A 12,656-nucleotide genomic window follows, 5' to 3' on the forward strand; every position below is an offset into this window, starting at 1 on the left:
AAGTTGCTCCTTCAACTTAACATTCTCCTCAATAAGATGCACATGCTCACAATAAGTGTTAGTAGCATTTGCATTATCAATTAACACCATACGAGGAAATGTGGCTTTCTCCTTGGTTAGCTTCACTTTTTTTTAGAACATAGACGTCAGAGACGTCCGGCTTTAAATTAATAAAGCCCACAACAATAGGCAGCGTGCAAACAAAGTATCAAGACCAAACTAAACGGAACCGAAGCTAGACAGCCAAGTTTCGAAGCAGAGCCAAAAGGCGAGACCGGTGATAAGTGCGTTACATGGCATAGCTAGCCAGAAGAGCGAGCACGCAGGCTCAAAGAAAGAAGGACCAAAAGGGCCGCCTATCCCTATAAGGCAGCAGACGGAGGAGGCGACGGGGCCCGGGACACCGAGTAGACTGTGCGGAGCCGAGCGATGGCATGTCGATGGAGATCAGCATCCTGTTGCCTTCCCAGCGTAGCCCACTGCTGCAAGAATAAGATGCATTTGAAGATAACATCAGCAGGGTGAGAGGGAAACGCTCCCTCAATAGTAAACTTGTTACGAATATGCCATAAGGCCCATAGCAAGGCCGAAGCACACGTCCACATTATCCGGCGCAAAGAGCCCGGGATTGCAGATAAGTAAGACACAAGCTCAGAGTGTGAGCGTGGATCCCAATCCACCCCAGCGGCCTCCCTGGCCGCACTCCAAGCAAACCGCGCCAAAGGGCAGCGAAAAAATGCGTGGTCAGCATCTTCGGCGTTATGACACAAAGCGCACGGTCCGGAAGCAGGGCCATAGCGCTTGGCTATATTAATAGAGGTAGGAAGGCGATCCTGACATAATTGCCAAAGAAAGACCTTAATTTTTAGCGGGATTCGCGCCTTCCAAAGCCCCGAGGCTGCCATAGGGGCATGCCCGCGGCACAACTCCCTGTACATTGACTTGACAGTGAACTTGCCAGAGCCCGAGAGTCTCCAAGAGACCTCGTCTACGGAGTCCGATAAGCGGACGGTCGTAGTCAAAGCCCGCACGTGATCCCACTTGGCCCGCTCCGGTCCCACAAGCTCCCTTCTGAAGTATATGGGGGGCGGGGAGGCACTGAGGGCCGACGCCACCAGTTGATTGGGCTCAACCGCGATGGCGTAGAGGTGGGGGAACTCCGACCAAAGGGGTTGCTGGCCAATCCACACGTCGTGCCAAAACCGGGTGGAGCGGCCGTTGTTAACCGTAAACCTCGCTCCCCTGGCGAAGTACGGTTTGAGGGATTGGATGGAGGTCCAGAAAGGTGACCCGTGAGGAGACGCCTCAAAGAAATTCCCATGTGGGAAGTACTTGGCGCGAAGGAGGTCAATCCAGAGGCCGGTCCCTCCCTGGGACAGCTTCCAGATCCACTTGCACATAAGTGCAATGTTCATCAGCTTAGAGTTGATGACCCTGAGACCCCCCTGGGTTTTAGGTCTACAAACGGCATGCCACTTAACTATGTGGTACTTCCGTTTAGGGCCCACACCTTCCCAAAAGAAACGTGCCCGGGGAGTGTCCATTTTCTTATGGACTCCATCTGCCAACAAGAACATACCCATGGCGAACATGGGTAGGGACGAGAGGCTAGAGTTAGTAAGGATTAGTCGTGCCCCTGATGACATAAATCGACCTCTCCATGGACATACCCGGTCTGCCACCTTAGTGTTGAGAGGTTCCCAATCGGCAATCGAGCATTTCTTCTCTGCGATCGGGAGGCCAAGGTAGGTGAACAGGAACTTTCCAAGCTTGCAATTTAGCAAGTTGGCCACTCGTTCGCTTTCGGCCGCGCCCAGCCCTATGGACACCACTTCACACTTGTGGAAGTTAATTTTTAGTCCGGACATTAGTTCAAAACATAACAAGATGGTCTTAACCGTTGCTATGCTGTGAGTGTCCGGCTCAAAAAGGAGTAGGGTGTCATCTGCATATTGAAGGTGCGACACCCCTCCAGGGATCAGATTGCCGACCACTCCCCTGATGTGGCCAGCAACGCGAGCTTTGTCTAGCATGACACCCAATGCATCTGCCACAAAGTTGAAAAGCAACGGTGAGGCTGGGTCCCCTTGACGCAGCCCATGCTTGTTGCGGAAGAAGTTCCCTACTTCTCCGTTCACCGCAATCGCCGTATGGCCTCCCGAGACCAATTGCATAATATGGTGAATCCACACTTCCGAATACCCTCGATCCAGAAGGATTTGTCGGAGAAACTCCCAGTTCACTCGGTCGTACGCCTTCTCGAAATCTAATTTCAGAAGTATTGCCGGCTGGCGGCTACGCTTGAGCGAGTGAACGATCTCTAGGAGGGCCAACGGGCCCTCCAAAATGTTGCGACCATGAATAAACGCCGTTTGATTCCTACTAATAATACGATGGGCCACCGGAGACAAGCGCGAAGAACAAGCCTTAGAGCAGATTTTGAACGGGACGTTGATAAGCGCTATGGGGCGGAAAAGTCTAATATTGTCCGCTCCCTGAACTTTGGGGATAAGCGAAAGAACCCCAAAGTTAAGGCGCGAGATGTCTACAGTGCCACGCATAAACCCGTTACACACCTCGAAAATTGGGCCCTTGAGGACTTGCCAACATTTTTTGAACATCGCCACCGGCCACCCATCCGGGCCGGGTGCCGTGTCAGATTTCATCCCCAGGATCGCCTGGTCGATTTCCTGAGGAAGGAAGGCGAGGCCCAAGCCTTCGTTCTCTTCATCCAAGACCTGCAGAGCGGGATCCCAGATATCCGCAGGTAGGCGAGCCCTGGACTCCTCCCTGGAGCCCAGCAGCTCGATGTAGAAATCGTAAATGTGCCGGACTATGTCCTGTTGGCGCAATAGGAGCCCCTGCTCCGATTGCAACCTCAGAATGGCACACTTACGACGCCGGCCGTTGGCATAAGCATGGAAGTATTTTGTGTTTGCGTCCCCTTTGAGCGTCCACTTTATTCCGCCCCTCCTACGCCAGTACTCCTCCTCGGCACGGAGGAGGGCCTCAACCTGGGCCTCAACCGCGTACCGCTCGGCCCATTCTTGCTCCGAGAAAACCCGTACGTCCGCAGCCACGTCCATACGGGCGAGGTCCGTCACCAAACGGGCTCGGAGCACCTTATCCTCTCGACCCTGGTTGGCCCCCCAACCTTTGAGGGCCGCGCGCAACCCCGCCCCTGCGGAAATCCAGAAATCCATGGGCCCTCTTGCGTGCCGGATCCGGGCCACAGAGGACTCCCATTTGGAGAGGAAGGTTTGTTCAAATTCCGGGTTTTCAAACCAAGCAGTTTCAAAGAAAAACCATGGGCTTCATTTTAACCGGTCCTCCCCCGAGGAGAGGATTAGAGGGACGTGATCCGACCCGATCCTCGTTTTAGCGTGAAGTGAGCACATAGGAAAGAGCATCTCCCACTCCGCGGACATAAAAACACGGTCCAGCACCGACCGGACCGGTGAGAGTTGCTTGTTTGTCCAGGTATAGCGTGCGCCCACGCGGGCCACTTCCCTATGGGCCATAGAAGCAATCGCATTATTGAACATGGACACCCTTGTCCAGTTAATAATCCCGTTGTTCTTATCCGCTCCCGAACGAATAAGTTTAAAATCCCCTCCCACGATGAGGGGTAGGTTGCGAACACCCAAGGCCGCAACCTTTTGCTGAAGTTCCCCCAAGAACTCATGCGAGTGTGAATGATCTGCCGGGCCGTAGACCACTATAATCTCTCACTCGCGGAGAGACGCACGATGGCGGACGTGAGCCGACACGAAAAACCGGCCGGCGTCCCAAGCCACCACCTCGCAGCACACATGGCTGATGCCAAGTAGAATACCCCCAGAGTGGCCAATCGCTGGCACCCAGTGCCACACGAAGCGTTCGAGCGGGTCGATGGCGAGCAGGTCTCAGTGAGAGAAATCAGCCTTGATGGTTTCCTGCAGACCAACTACATCGATGTTTTCGCCGCGAATGAACTTGTTAAGCTGGGTCCGCCTCCCAACGTGGTCGTAGCCTCGGATGTTCCAGAAGAGGAAACGCATTTAGATTATGCGATTGCGGAGGCGGGTACCACGAGCGGTAACCGCCTTGGCCACTCGCCGAGTCCTCACAGGACCACGGGCTGGGGGGGACAGTGCAGCCCCTGCTGCTGTGTCCGCCCGATCAGGCCGGGCGACCGGGACCAGAGAAGCCCCTGCCACTTCTGGTGCCGTCGTAGCGCGTGCTGCCGCCGCCTGGGCAAGCGCGGCCTGCGCGATCTCCTTAGAGCGAATGAGAGACAGGAGCTCTCGGGCCTCTCCCTCATCAGACAGATCAACCCCACTATCCCCTAAAATACTACCAAGGCACTCATCCGAGTAATCGTCGAAAATCCTAAAACGGGGTAGGGGGTTACCTTGGGTCTCCATGTTCTTCTGGGCCAGCAAGAGTTGCGCGCGTTGGAGAGCAGGGAGGTTGCCCTTGGCGCCCTTTGGCCGGGAGCTGACCCGTTCCTGCGCCACCGGGGTCGTCACCACCGCCTTGGAGCGCTTGGCCGTGGAGATGGGAGCCGCCTTGGTCACCTCCGCCCGGAGAGTGTCGGAGGGAGGCGGGGGATCCGTCGGCCCGTGCCCCCCGACCGCACCGCCAGGGGAAGCCAACGCCATCACCGCCGTCCGGTGCGAAATGGGCGTGCCCGCCCGCACCGAGGGGGGACTCATTGGCGCCACCGGGGGGTCTTGCGGCCCGCCGTCTTCTTATGGAGCTGCCCCCCACCAATCGCCAGACCGCGCACGGGCGTGGGAAGCCCGCCTTCTTCCGCAGCCGGGGAGATGAGCATGGAACAGCCCTCCGAGTCCCAGTTCACTCAGTCGTACGCCTTCTCGAAATCTAATTTCAGAAGTATTGCCGGCTGGCGGCTACGCTTGAGCGAGTGAACGATCTCTAGGAGGGCCAACGGGCCCTCCAAAATGTTGCGACCACGAATAAATGCCGTTTGATTCCTACTAATAATACGATGGGCCACCGGAGACAAGCGCGAAGAACAAGCCTTAGAGCAGATTTTGAACGGGACGTTGATAAGCGCTATGGGGCGGAAAAGTCTAATATTGTCCGCTCCCTGAACTTTGGGGATAAGCGAAAGAACCCCAAAGTTAAGGCGCGAGATGTCTACAGTGCCACGCATAAACCCGTTACACACCTCGAAAATTGGGCCCTTGAGGACTTGCCAACATTTTTTGAACATCGCCACCGGCCACCCATCCGGGCCGGGTGCCGTGTCAGATTTCATCCCCAGGATCGCCTGGTCGATTTCCTAAGGAAGGAAGGCGAGGCCCAAGCCTTCGTTCTCTTCATCCGAGACCTGCAGAGCGGGATGCCAGATATCCGCCCGTAGGCGAGCCCTGGACTCCTCCCTGGAGCCCAGCAGCTCGATGTAGAAATCGTAAATGTGCCGGACTATGTCCTGTTGGCGCAATAGGAGCCCCTGCTCCGATTGCAACCTCAGAATGGCACACTTACGACGTCGGCCGTTGGCATAAGCATGGAAGTATTTTGTGTTTGCGTCCCCTTTGAGCGTTCACTTTATTCCGCCCCTCCTACGCCAGTACTCCTCCTCGGCACGGAGGAGGGCCTCAACCTGGGCCTCAACCGCGTACCGCTCGGCCCATTCTTGCTCCGAGAAAACCAGTACGTCCGCAGCCGCGTCCATACGGGCGAGGTCCGTCACCAAACGGGCTCGGAGCAGCTTATCCTCTCGACCCTGGTTAGCCCCCCAACCTTTGAGGGCCGCGCGTAACCCCTCCCCTGCGGAAATCCAGAAATCCATGGGCCCTCTCGCGTGCCGGATCCGGGCCACACAGGACTCCCATTTGGAGAGGAAGATTTGTTCAAATTCCGGGTTTTCAAACCAAGCAGTTTCAAAGAAAAACTGTGGGCTTCGTTTTAACCGGTCCTCCCCGAGGAGAGGATTAGAGGGACGTGATCCGACCCGATCCTCGTTTTAGCGTGAAGTGAGCACATAGGAAAGAGCATCTCCCACTCCGCGGACATAAAAACACGGTCTAGCACCGACCGGACCGGTGAGAGTTGCTTGTTTGTCCAGGTATAGCATGCGCCCATGCGGGCCACTTCCCTAAGGGCCATAGAAGCAATCGCATTATTGAACATGGACACCCTTGTCCAGTTAATAATCCCGTTGTTCTTATCCGCTCCCGAACGAATAAGTTTAAAATCCCCTCCCACGATGAGGGGTAGGTTGCGAACACCCAAGGCCGCAACCTTTTGCTGAAGTTCCCCCAAGAACTCATGCGAGTGTGAATGATCTGCCGGGCCGTGGACCACTATAATCTCCCACTCGCGGAGAGACGCACGATGGCGGACGTGAGCCGACACGAAAAACCGGCCGGCGTCCCAAGCCACCACCTCGCAGCACACATGGCTGATGCCAAGTAGAATACCCCCAGAGTGGCCAATCGCTGGCACCCAGTGCCACACGAAGCGTTCGAGCGGGTCGATGGCGAGCAGGTCTCAGTGAGAGAAATCAGCCTTGATGGTTTCCTGCAGACCAACTACATCGATGTTTTCGCTGCGAATGAACTTGTTAAGCTGGGTCCGCCTCCCAACGTGGTCGTAGCCTCGGATGTTCCAGAAGAGGAAACGCATTTAGATTATGCGATTGCGGAGGCGGGTACCACGAGCGGTAACCGCCTTGGCCACTCGCCGAGTCCTCACAGGACCACGGGCTGGGGGGGACAGTGCAGCCCCTGCTGCTGTGTCCGCCCGATCGGGCCGGGCGACCGGGACCAGAGAAGCCCCTGCCTCTTCTGGTGCCGTCGCAGCGCGTGCTGCCGCCGCCTGGGCAAGCGCGGCCTGCGCGATCTCCTTAGAGTGAATGAGAGACAGGAGCTCTCGGGCCTCTCCCTCATCAGACAGATCAACCCCACTATCCCCTAAAATACTACCAAGGCACTCATCCGAGTAATCGTCGAAAATCGTAAAACGGGGTAGGGGGTTACCTTGGGTCTCCATGTTCTTCTGGGCCAGCAAGAGTTGCGCGCGTTGGAGAGCAGGGAGGTTGCCCTTGGCGCCCTTTGGCCGGGAGCTGACCCGTTCCTGCGCCACCGGGGTCGTCACCACCGCCTTGGAGCGCTTGGCCGTGGAGATGGGAGCCGCCTTGGTCACCTCCGCCCGGAGAGTGTCGGAGGGAGGCGGGGGATCCGTCGGCCCGTGCCCCCCGACCGCACCGCCAGGGGAAGCCAACGTCATCACCGCCGTCTGGTGCGAAATGGGCGTGCCCGCCCGCACCGAGGGGGGACTCGTTGGCGCCACCGGGGGGGTCTTGCGGCCCGCCGTCTTCTTATGGAGCTGCCCCCCCACCAATCGCCAGACCGCGCACGGGCGTGGGAAGCCCGCCTTCTTCCGCAGCCGGGGAGATGAGCATGGAACAGCCCTCCGAGTCGCACGAAGCCGAGGTGCCCTTGTCGAGGTCGAGGCCGAGGGACATGTTGGAGCCGTATTGATTGAAGCCCGTTTCGTTGCTGCCCACACCAACTTGACGCTCCTCCAGGTCCTTCGCAGCCCCTGCAAATGGGGCACGGCCTTTGAAGTCTTGTCCTTGAGGCCCAGCTTATCCCAAGTCGCAGTGTCAATGGAGTCATCCCCCATGCTCGCGTCCTTCTCCTTGTCCATGTCCTTGTCCATGTCATCAGGGCCCTTGTCCTTGCTAGCCGGGGGAGGGGGAGGGGGGGCACCTCCCAGCCTGCCACCCGCCTCGGCCTCCATCCGGATGGTAAAGCCCTCGCTGTTGAACCAGATTTGAACAAACCCTTTGATCTTGGCCAGGGAGCGACACGCAAAACGCATCCGCACAGGACCCAGCCCCGCCAACGACGCCTTGTCCACTTCCATCGGGCGCCCGATCATCACAGTCCCCGCCATGAGACGGTCCACGCGGCGATGCTTGGGTGGCACTCCCCAAAGTTTGACCCACACATCCGGCATGATTTCGGCCTTGGGAGTCTCTAGAACAGCTTCCTTGATCTCTGCCATGATGTCATTGAGGGAGAGGTACAGCTTGCCACTACGCGTCGCCATTCGCAGCATGGCCTTGTCGGGGAAGACGACGGAGAACAAGTCGTCCCCGACGTCCACCACCTGCCAGTCCCAATCCCCTTCGAAGAGGTGGGGGAGTTCCGCCTCCAAGATCGAGACTGACAGCTTGCCCGGTGCCGCCGAGATGAGCGCCGTGTCCGCCACCGCCGGGGCACTGACCTCCTCGCCCGCCGACTCCACGAAGCGCAGGCAGAAGAAGCCCTCGCCGGGGATGGTGTTGCCCATGATCTGCATCTGCAGAGGCTGACCGCGCGTGGGGCAGTGTGCTGATGCGTGCCCCTCCTCGTGGCAGACGACGCACAAAGGCTTGAAATGGCACATATTCTGGTAATGGCCCACCCTCCCGCATTTGAAGCACTCTGGCCCATCGAGTTCCTCCACTGGGATCGGGGTGTCAGCCGAGCCCTTCGACGCCGACGGCCCGGCAGGCAGCAGTGGGAGCGCCGAGCCTGCCCCCTTCTGCTTCTGCTTCTTGGCGAGAGGATCCCCAGCCCGCTCGCCGCTCAGAGGAAGGAGGGATTCCTTCCTCTTGAGCTCCTTCTTCTGTTCAAGCCCACGGCGCCGGGACTCCTCTTTCTTCTTCCTTTTGCGCTCACGCTCTTCCTCCTTCTTCCGCTCTTGCTCCGCGAGCCACCAGGGAAGCGGTGGCCCCCAGCCCGCCTCGCCCGCCGGCGGCGACGAGACCTTGGCGAGCGCCTTCGCCCGCAGATCTTGCTCGCGTTGCCTCTCCGCCGCCGGGATCGGAGGCGACATGGGTGGCTTCTCCACGTGGCGCGAGCCCATCCTCACCACGGTGGCGAACGAGCGAGTGAGTGGAGGTGGAGAGGCGGAGCTGCGCAGGCGACGCGTGCGATGCCCGAGCCGCCTCACGTGCGAGGGGGATGCGGGAAACCCTAGCGACAGATCTAGGGCACCCTTCGGCAGCCACAGCCACCTATAAATAGGCTGGGGCGGCCGCTCGTCCCCCGTCGCGATGGGCCCAAGCCTCTTCCCTTGCGGGCCTGAGGCGGCCGGGCCAGGCCGACCAGGCCCAAGCACAGGGGGGCGCCCCTGCGACCCTGCTGGCGCTGGCACACTAGGTTCGACCACTGGGCCTCCCGGCCCGCTAACAGGCAAACTGGGCCATTCCGACAAGCCCAGCAAGGCGTCCAGCCCGGGCGCTGCCAACGCCGAAACCCTAGCCGCGGGCTGCGTCTCCCTTGCAGAGTCCGCCCCGCCGCCGTCCTCGACCCCTGTCGACTCCGGCGAGCACGCCGCACCTGCTGGCGGCGTGACCAACGTCAGATCGAGGCGCGCCACCGCCGGCCGGGCATTCGAGCGCCCCTCCGAGCCCGCGTCCACACCCCTTGGCGGGCGCCAGATCCACGGGGCCAGTCCACGGCCGCCGCGTCCACCAGGGGCGAACGCGCGCCGGCGACCTGCCATGAGAGAGCCCCCCAGCTCCTCCGCTCGGGCGACAAAGTCACCCACCGAGCACCCCGCACGGGGCCTCGGCGAACCACCACCGCCACCTGCACTTACCTCACTCCTTACCTCGTCGTCGTCGTCGTCGGAATCGCACCCCACCAGAGCCCAGAACCTGCTGCCGGAGAGGGACGGGGCAGGGGGCCCCGCCCTAGGCGGCGAGCGCCGCCACGGGCACCCCGGAGCGGGCCGCACCTCCGTCCAGCCGTCCGCCTCCGCCGCGGGGCCGCGGGCGGCGTCGCCCCCCGAGTCGCCCCCCGGGTTGCCAGACCGAAGCGCCATCGCCTCCCCGGATGTACTAAATTGATACGACAACATCATGGAGGGGAGTCGTCCTCGCATGCATTAGCTGGTTAGCTTCACTTGGAGTTGATCATGAGACTCCTTGAGGGTAGCATGAACACCCTTCAAGACTTTGTGAGCCTTGTCGAGAATGTCAAACTCCTCTTTGAGTCTAGCAAGATAAACCCCAAGCTTTGCCTTCTCGGAGTTTAGCACACAAGAAACAACAAGAGCATGATCAAGATCTTTCTTTAATTTAGCATGATCATCGTTGTGAGACTCCTCGAAAGCCAAATGAAGACCACACTCTTCCTCAAGAGCATTGGAAAGATCCGAAATCTCATCGGCATAGTCATGACTATGCCCCTCCATCTTAGAGATGGTATCTTCATGAGCCTCGATCATGTCATTGGCTTCACCAAGTTGTTCCAAGAGAGCAACAAAGTGCTTCTTGGATTTACCCTTGAGTTTACCCATAAAGGCCTCAAACTCATTCACCTCCACATTAGTTCCCTCATGTTCATCACTTCTATCCGTCGAAGAAGGATGATTAATGATGGTAGTTTTGATGTTGGGGGTTACCTTGTTGGTGGCTTTAGCCATGAGGCACTTGGCGGTGATGCTCTCATTGGGTGAGTCGAAGAGAGACACCCGTGGAGTCATCGCAATGGCAACGGAGGCCATGGAAACCGACTCACCATCTTCATCATCGTCATCATCCTCATTGTACTCTTCTTGTACCACCAATGCCTTGGGAGGAGTTTTCTTGGTGAAGTTTCTCTTGTTGGGGAACGACTTGGCCTTGTCCTTTCGGATGAGCTTGCCACCATTGTATTCCCTCTTCTCATAAGGGCACTCCGCAACAAAGTGGCTTACATTGCCACAATTGAAACAAGTCCTCACTCGTTGCTTGCCCTTTGCGCCACTTGAATTGTTCTTGTTGAAGTTGGGCCTTGAGTTCTTCTTGCTCCAAAATTGCCTTGAAGCAAGGGCCATGTGTTCATGATAGGCATACTTCATATCTTCGAGGTTGCTCTCCTCTTCTTCCTCTTCATCCTCTTCCTCCATACTAACCTTGGGCTTTAGAGCAAGGTTGGGTTTCTTTACTCTTTGAGAGCGAAGTACCGCATTGTCGGCGGTCTTGTCCAAGATGCTCATAGCAACGAACTCATCCAACACATCACTTGAGGACAAGGTGTGGAAGTCTGGCCTTTGACGAATGACGGAGGACATGGCTTTGTGGTAGGGCATCATTACCTTGAGGAATTTGCACTTGATCCAATTGTCATATGTGTCCTTGCTTCCATGATCTTGGAGCGAGACCACGAGTGTGGTTACCCTCCGATAGAGCTCACGAGGTTCTTCATCTTCTTTCATTGCAAACTCATCGGCTTCATCTTGCACCACTTCATAGTTGGAGCATTGAATGCTTGCGCTTCCCAGGTAGAGGGAAACCACTTGGCGCCAAGCATCTTTGGCCAAGGAGTAGGGCCGGAGATGAGGAAGGTATTCGGGTGGGATAGCTTCTTGAATGATGAAGAGAGCATTCTCACTGAATTGATTATCCACGGCTTCTCTAGGAGTGAAGTTGCTTCGGTCATGCGGATAGAAACCTTCTTCAATGATTCTCCAAAGGTTAGTGTTCACATGATTTAAATGACACTTAAAACGATAGACCCAAGAATCAAATTCTACATTCTTCTCAATCTTAGGGGTCGGGCTGGCATGATTCAAATGAGTGGAAGGGAGAGGTCCACCATAGACAAGTGGAGGTTCCACATGGGCAAAGATGCCGGTGCCACTTTTACCACTAGAAGGAAGGGCTTTCTCGCTAGTAGCTTCCCCCTTGTCGGAGGTAGCATCCATCACCTTGTTGGCGGGATCACCCACTTTCAATGGTGCGGTGGAAAGTTTAAGCCCTTCTAAGAATTCATTAAACATGCCTTTGACCTCGGTCGTCATGGAGGTTTTGAATGTGTCCAACGCCACATTGAACTCCTCACGAGAGACCGCGGTTCCCCCATCTCCTGTAGAAGATACCGGATTTGCACCGGAGTGCTCCTCCTCACCTTCTACAACGTCAACCATACTCTTCGGACGGTAAAGTCCTTAATAAAGAGACGAGGCTCTGATACCAATTGAAAGGATCGATATAGTTGACTAGAGGGGGGGTGAATAGGCAACTAACAATTTTTAGCTTTTCTTTAACAATTTAAACTTTGCATCAAAGTAGGTTGTCTAGATATGCAACTAAGTGAGCAACCTATATGATGCAACAATGATAAGTACACAAGCAAGCAAGAGATATATCACAAATAAGCTTGCACAAGTAAAGGCATGGGATAACCAAGAGTGGAGCCGGTGGAGACGAGGATGTGTTACCAAAGTTCCTTCCCTTTGAAGGGAAGTACGTCCCGTTGGAGCGGTGTGGAGGCACAATGCTCCCCAAGATGCCACTAGGGCCATCGTATTCTCCTCACGCCCTCACACAATGTGAGATGCCGTGATTCCACTATTGGTGCCCTTGGAGGCAGCGATCGAACCTTTACAAACAAGGTTGGGACAATCTCCACAACTTAATTGGAGGCTCCCAACGACACCACGAAGCTTCACCATAATGGACTATGGCTCCGCGGTGACCTCAACCTTCTAGGGTGCTCAAACACCCAAGAGTAACAAGATCCACAAGGGATTAGTGGGGGGAATCAAATTTCTCTTGGTGGAAGTGTAGATCGGGGCCTTCTCAACCACTCCCGAGCAAATCAACAAGTTTGATTGGCTAGGGAGTGAGATCGGGCGAAAATGGAGCTTGGAGCAACAAT

Source organism: Triticum dicoccoides, chromosome 3A (genome assembly GCF_002162155.2).
Source record: "Triticum dicoccoides isolate Atlit2015 ecotype Zavitan chromosome 3A, WEW_v2.0, whole genome shotgun sequence".
Taxonomy (NCBI): Eukaryota; Viridiplantae; Streptophyta; class Magnoliopsida; order Poales; family Poaceae; genus Triticum; species Triticum dicoccoides.